This window comes from Geotrypetes seraphini, chromosome 13 (assembly GCF_902459505.1).
Source record: "Geotrypetes seraphini chromosome 13, aGeoSer1.1, whole genome shotgun sequence".
Classification (NCBI taxonomy): Eukaryota; Metazoa; Chordata; class Amphibia; order Gymnophiona; family Dermophiidae; genus Geotrypetes; species Geotrypetes seraphini.
In genome coordinates, this window is record NC_047096.1 from 64,870,911 (window position 1) to 64,877,775 (window position 6,865).

General features: G+C 41.2%; 1 protein-coding gene across 3 annotated transcripts in view; it reads right to left on the bottom strand.

Moving 5' to 3' along the window:
- Positions 1-6,865, bottom strand: part of LRRC3C (leucine rich repeat containing 3C) — a 214,515-nt gene that overhangs the window by 134,964 nt on the left and 72,686 nt on the right. The window lies entirely within an intron of this gene.

The following is a 6,865-nucleotide window of genomic DNA, read 5'->3' on the forward strand; positions in this document are numbered from 1 at the left end:
GAAACTTCTCTCTACTCCTCAGCCACTGAGGTTTGGTCCCTTTGGGCCTACTCCTGTGTGTGCTGTGGACAAGGAACCTTTTTCCTCTCTCCAGCTGGTTGGAGTTGCATCTTCACTAGCATCATGGAGAGGGAGGAGAAGCTGCTTTTTCAGGTGCCACAAAGTTTGGGGTTTCCTGGAGCACCGACTTGTCTATTGAACCCCAGATACCTTCAGGTAGCAGAGCTGCATCTCTGTGCCCATACCTTTGATGCTCTCCCCCTGTCTGTGGGTATGCATGGGATTGTTTGTGAATACACAAATAAACCCACACATATGCAGTGGTGTAGCGAGGGTGAGAGGCATCCCTCCCCTGCCTTCATCTCCATACCCCCTCACTCCATCCCCAATCCCCCCTGCCACATTCGCCCCCCTTCCCTTCCCCGTACCTCTAGTTGAAGTTGATGCTTGCAATGGTCAACCACATCTTCCTTGCGACCCTGTTGGCTCTCCCTCTGATGTCACTTCTAATGCGTGGCACCCAGAAGTGATGTCAGCAGGAGAGTGGACGGGGTCGCAAGGAGCACATGGTTGACTACCACCAGCAACAACTTCAACTAGACATACAGGGGAAGGGAAGGGGGTGCGCGCATGGCAAGGGAAGGAATGGGATTGAGGTGGGGGGGGGGGCAGAGAGGAGGTTGGGTGCTGGCGCCTCCACCAATTTGGAGCCTGGGGTGGACTGCCCCCTTCACCCCCTCTTTCTACACCACTGTGCATATGTACAAATAGACAGACTCACCCTAATAGGTGCTATTACTTTAGAAAATCAGGCCTAAAAAGTCACTAATCACTATTCATTCAGCAGTGGTAAGCATTTCTGAACCACTGGCTGAATTAGTCCTGGATATTCAGGACTGGCCCCTATCCAGGCGCTGGCACTGAATATCCTGGTGTTTGGCAATGTCTGGAAGTTACCCAGGTAAAACTGATAGTGCCGTACTGGATAATTAACCAGGTACAGTTAGGACTGCATTATTTGCAGGAAACAAAACAGCAAGCTCACCAATGATTCTGACATCCTTTATTGTAAACAGCAAAAAGTATCCAGCATGCTGTCACGTTTCGCCCTGCGGCTACTTCAGGGGCACAACACAACACAACTAAAAATGCTAAATCTGCAGACAAAAATAAATCATAAGAACAGCCTACTGGGTCAGACCAAAGATCCTTCTAGCCCAGTTTCTTGTTTTCAACAGTGGCCAATCCAGGCCATAATACCTGGAAGAACCCAAATAATAGCAACATTCCATGTTGGACCTGTTTTAAATAGGACTTTAATTGATTTTGATATGGTGTACCTTTAGCCAGAATTCAGTTTAGTGAAACTGGTGGAAGCTGTTTTGGGAGATAGCTTCTAAGATTTTTATACTTTGTCCTGATTCTTGTAGAGAAAGAGCTGTTTTAAGAAAAGCCTGGGCGAAGGTTGCAGCTTTGTTTGGAAGTGCTGGGTGTAAACTGGCTATGCTGCAAAGGCTGAATGAACAGCAGTGCTGTGCCCGAGACTGGCAGAGCTCTGAATGCTGGCCTGGGAAAGGGGTTGGAAACCCTAGACAGAGAAATTTCTTATGTTTTGTTTATTTTTCCTGGGGTTAGTTAATGACATCTAGGTTCAAGCAGAAGGTTGCATAAAAGTTGCATCACAATTTAGCAAAGAAAAGCAGTAGGTGTACTTACCTAATCCTGGTTCCTATTATCCTGATCCAGTGGTGAGGAGGCTAGCCAATGCAAGTAGGGTTACTATATGGTTCTTCAGGCTCCAGAAAAAAAGAGACTGATTGAGATATCCGGGTTTTACTTCCATTGAGAGCAATGGACGTAAGGAGGATGGATAGACACATCTGGGTTTTACTTTCCTTGAAAGCAATGGAAGTAAAACCAGATGTCTCAATCCGTCCTCCTTTTTCTGGAGCCATATGGTAACCCTAAACACAAGCGTGCAGCAAAGCCAGAAGAAAGTTTTCTTTTGCTAATTGTATGCACACTTTTTTTTATTATTATTATTTATTCGATTTTCAATTTTTTTTAAACAAGCACATTAATACGTGAGGACAGATTTAGAATGAAAATCAAAAAAAATTAATAAACCTGACATTACTTGCAACAGCAATGTAAGGGAAAGAAGAAATAATACATTATTTAGTCCACAAATTTAGGAAATAAGGATCCAAGAATTAGAATAAGTATAACAAAATATATATATATCAATTACAAGAGTGGCCCTGGAGACATTGATATAAATCCCCCAACAGCCTGTAATTTAAACTGCGGAAAGAGCTAACGGACCAATCACCATTCCCCCCCTCCCCCCTTCCTTGGCCGAAATAAATTCCAACAATTGCTTTGGTTCGAAAAATAGAAAATTTTTCCCTTGGAGTGAAACACAGCATTTGGCCAGAAATTTTAATATAAAGGGAAGCACCCAGGGCCAAAACTAAACTAAACTAAACCTTAAGTTTGTATACCGCATCATCTCCACAGAAGTGGAGCTCGACACGGTTTACAGGAATTAATATAGAAAGGAACTCCAATGGAAAGAAGACGGGCTTAGTAAAAAAATGAAAGAAAGAGGGGACTTAGTATAATGGAGAGGGAGGGAGTAGTTACATTTTAGAGAAAAGCCAAGTTTTCAAATGTTTTCGGAAGCGTTGGAGGGAGGTTGAACTCCGAAGAGGGGCAATAAAGCTGTTCCACAGCTCGGTGATCCTGAAGAGGAGGGATGTCCCAAGTTTTCCTGTATGGGATATGCCTTTTAAAGAGGGGAAGGATAGTTTGAATTTTTGAGTGGATCTGGTGGAGTTAGGATTCAGGGAGAGCCAAGATAGTGGAAAAAGGGGAGGAAGGATGCCGTGTAGAGATTTGAAGGCTAGACAGGCACATTTGTAGTGAACCCTAAGGATAACGGAGCCAGTGAAGCTTAGACAGAAGCGGGGAGACATGGTCGAATTTGCTTTTTGCGAAGATTAGTTTAGCCGCGGTATTCTGAATCCACTGAAGTCTGAGAAGACTTTTCTTTGTTAGGCTTAAGTAGATGGAGTTGCAGTAATCCAGTCTGGATAGAATAATGGATTGAACGAAGACAGCGAAGTGTTGTTGGTGGAAGCAGGATCTTACTTCCTTAACATGTGAAGATTGAAAAAGCATTTTTTTACCAAGGAGTTGAGGTGATCGTTGAAAGACAGTGTAGAGCCAATGATGATTCCCAGAACTTTGCTTGAGTGCTCAAGCTGCAGTTTGGTGCCAGAGGATAGTGGGATCAGGGTGGGTAGCTGATCTAATTTTGGGCCGAGACAAAGTAGTTTTGTTTTGGTCTCGTTTAGTTTCATTTGAACGGTGTGAGCCCAGGATTGGAGCTCTGGGTTTATAAAGCAGAAATTATTTTCGCCTCTTCTGTGTCACTTGAGCAATATCTGGGAAAATCTGAATTGCCGAGCCAAAGAACTTATTCATATGTCTGAAGTAAAGTTTAAAAACTAAGGGCTCCTTTTACTAAGGTGCGTTAGGGCCTTAATGCGCGGAATAGCGTGCGCTAGACCTTAACGCCAGCATTGAGCTGGCGTTATTCTAGAAGCGTACCGTGCAGTTTAGTGTGTGGTAATTTTGTGTGTGCGCTAAAAATGCTAGTGCACCTTAGTAAAAGGAGCCCTATGTCTCTGTCATGCTCCAAGACAAATTTCACCAAAAGAGCAATCCTTTCCGTGACTACTTCCAGGGAAAGTCTGTAAAGTCTGTCCTGTTTCTTCCCTGAAGATATAGATTGAGCCGCGGTGATAGGTGGTAAATTATCTTCTGGAATCATTAAAATATCTTTCAAATATTTACGTACCATCTCAAGTGGAGATAATACTGGAGATTTAGGAAAATTTAGTAATCTTAGGTTATTTCTTCTCTGTTTATTTTCCATATATTCAAGTTTGTTTGGTTTTTAAATAAAAGATCTTTCTTTAATAATCTCCAATTCTACCTTTTTTATTTGAACAATTTGCTCTTCATGTTTTTTTTTATTTCATCTCCCTGTTCTTTTAACGTTTTCTCATGGGCCCCAACCTGTGAAATGACAGAAACACAATCTGCCTGTACCTTAGTCATCACCTTTTGGAGGTTAGAGTCCATGATTTCAATAGCCCTCCACAGCTCCTCTAAATTCACTACTGCTGGCTTTGTCAACTGTCCAAACTGAAAGTTACTCACAGAAGTTGAATTGTTTCCTGCCTCTGTTTAAAAAAAGCCGATGTCTGGGCTCCAGTAGGGTTTTCTTTCACCACTCCTCCTCCCACAGCTCCTCTGGGGCTAGACAGCAAACCAGCTTCCTGGGTAGGCTGGTTAGCCATGTTCGCTGCAGGGCTTCTTCCGGGTTGGGCAGGACTTCGCCTCTGGATCAGGCTAAGGGAAACCCGATCATTACTGAGGTTCGCCGAAGTCGGCATTCCTCCCAGAGTCGGGGGAGTCTCCTTCAACTGGGGTGCAAGTCTTCCATCCAGCGTCTTCTGCACAAGAGTCTAAGGGGTCCCAGTCGCCGGAGGAGTCGACCGGGTTGCACCCTTCCTCTTCCCCATGAATCATGGGTCTCATTCTGCGCCTGATCCAACAGGGCCCACGAGAAAGAAAGAACTAGTTCAGATGACGACAGAAAGAAAAACAGCTGCCGGCGATATCCTAATACCATGCGGGCAAGACGCACTCAAGGTAAGAAGAAAGGGGAATCTCCCATATGTGCAGCAGCGCTAGTGTGGAGCTCACCACCCAGCGTCTGCTCTAAACGCCATCTTGGATCCACATTTTGTTTTTGGGTGAAGCTGAGTACTCAGACTAAGCTTTATGTTTCTGACATATCTGGAAAGACAAAAGGTATAAAGAAGATTTTACCACAAAGCAACTAGATTCTAAAGTAACTTTACAACCGTAAGGTTTGGGTAAAAATAAAATAATACTTATCTGATAAGTCACATTTGTGGATGTGGTTCTGGGTACAGGCTGAGCTGGGTTGGTTGGGCTTGGTATAAGAGTAAACACATGTAGCTCACCACACGGATGAATATTTTAAAATGGTTTTAATGTGCTTTTTTAATTGCTCTGCACCTTAACTTGCTTGACAACATTACATATATCTCAGCACTTCAATGTTCTATTGTGCAATAAATGCTTATTAACTTTCAAATGAAGCTCGTGTGGACTCTCTTCCTCTCTGGTTCTCACAGGATTCACTGCACACCCAGATTATAGCCCTGTTTTTTAAACACCTGTAGTATATGAAGGTGGAAGCGTGCCTTGACTCAGGGAAACCATTTTACCATCAGGCACTGTGTGTAACCAGTAGTTATTCCACTGCTGATCTGAGTTAAGGTAATGCTGAAGCCATGGAGTGCTGCAAAAGCAAGCGGTTGAAGATAGACCACCCTCTTCAGTGATTTTAGAAAGGAAACAAAGAGTAGAGACAGGATGAAAATGACAACTAATCCCAAGGTGAGACTGTGAGAAACAAGAGCAAGTGCCAAGTAAAGTGAAAGTTTCACGTTTTATTTATATTTGATTCATCGCTTAATTAAAATTGTTTCTAAGCGAATTACAATATATAAAAGTGACATATAATTAAACATAATATTAAAATAAGAAATAACATATAAGATACTATAAAACTAGCAATTTATACAATGAATACAATTTAAAAAAAAAAAAAAAGAGGGATTTACATAGCAAGTATATATAATGGGCTAATAAATTTATACAATAATGAAAAAGATATCAACATAAAAAAGGAAGAATTAGGAAAAAAAGCGTGGAAAAGAAGAAGAAAGGGAAAGAGGAAGAGCTCAAAAGTAATTTATAAGTTAAAAGCATCCTTAAATAAAAAGCATTTTAAATTCTTTTTAAAATCGCTTAAGTTATTTTCATCTCTTAACTGTAATGGTAATGAATTCCAGAGTTGCGGCGCTGATACAGAGAACATATCTTGTCGGTGGGTTCCAATAATTTTAAGGAGGGAATCGCATAAGTTATCTGTATCTAGAATGGAAAAGAGCTAAGGAGAGCCGAGAGGACAGTTTCAGTAGAGGGGTGTGTCGCAAAATTTTTAAGGTGCATCACACTCATTTCATGGCCCTGGCTGGAGGGCACCCAGAAATGCAACTTCATACTGAAAAGAAAGTCTTTGGTAGCCTTAACTCATGGCAAACATTTTTCAAGTCCTTTTATACCCCTTTTCTTTTTTTATTTCTTTATTGATATTTTGAACTTGACAATGAATACATTTGAAAAATCGAAAAAAAAAACAAACAACTATATGAAAATACACTATTAACATCAGAAATATTACAATAAAAATTTTAAATCCCTTCTTAACCTATAAAAGTAATGATATTAGATTATACTCATCAATATTATAGAATATTATGAAATTTATACCTCTAAATAAATAATACACCCCCCCCACCCACCCTGGATGTGCAAAGGAATCTAACATAAAGAAAAAGGAATCACTTTAATTATAATGTGACAAAATTAGTTAATGGACCCCAAATCCCCTTAAAGGATTTAACAAACCCTAAACGCTCTGCCATAATCTTTTCATATTTATATGTTGCACATACAGTTGCCCACCAAAAACTAAAATTAATCCTATCATGATTTTTCCAATTAGATGTGATCATTTGAACCCCTATTAAGCAGAAGAATCACAGTTTTGGTGCAGTTCAACTGTCCAGCATGCCAAACAGATTGCAGCTATATTTCCTTCCCTGTTGTCATGTTTTTACATATTTGTAATATGAAAAGGTTACAGCAACCATCAGTGGACAACACGCGACAGAACAAACGATGGCAGCGCTCC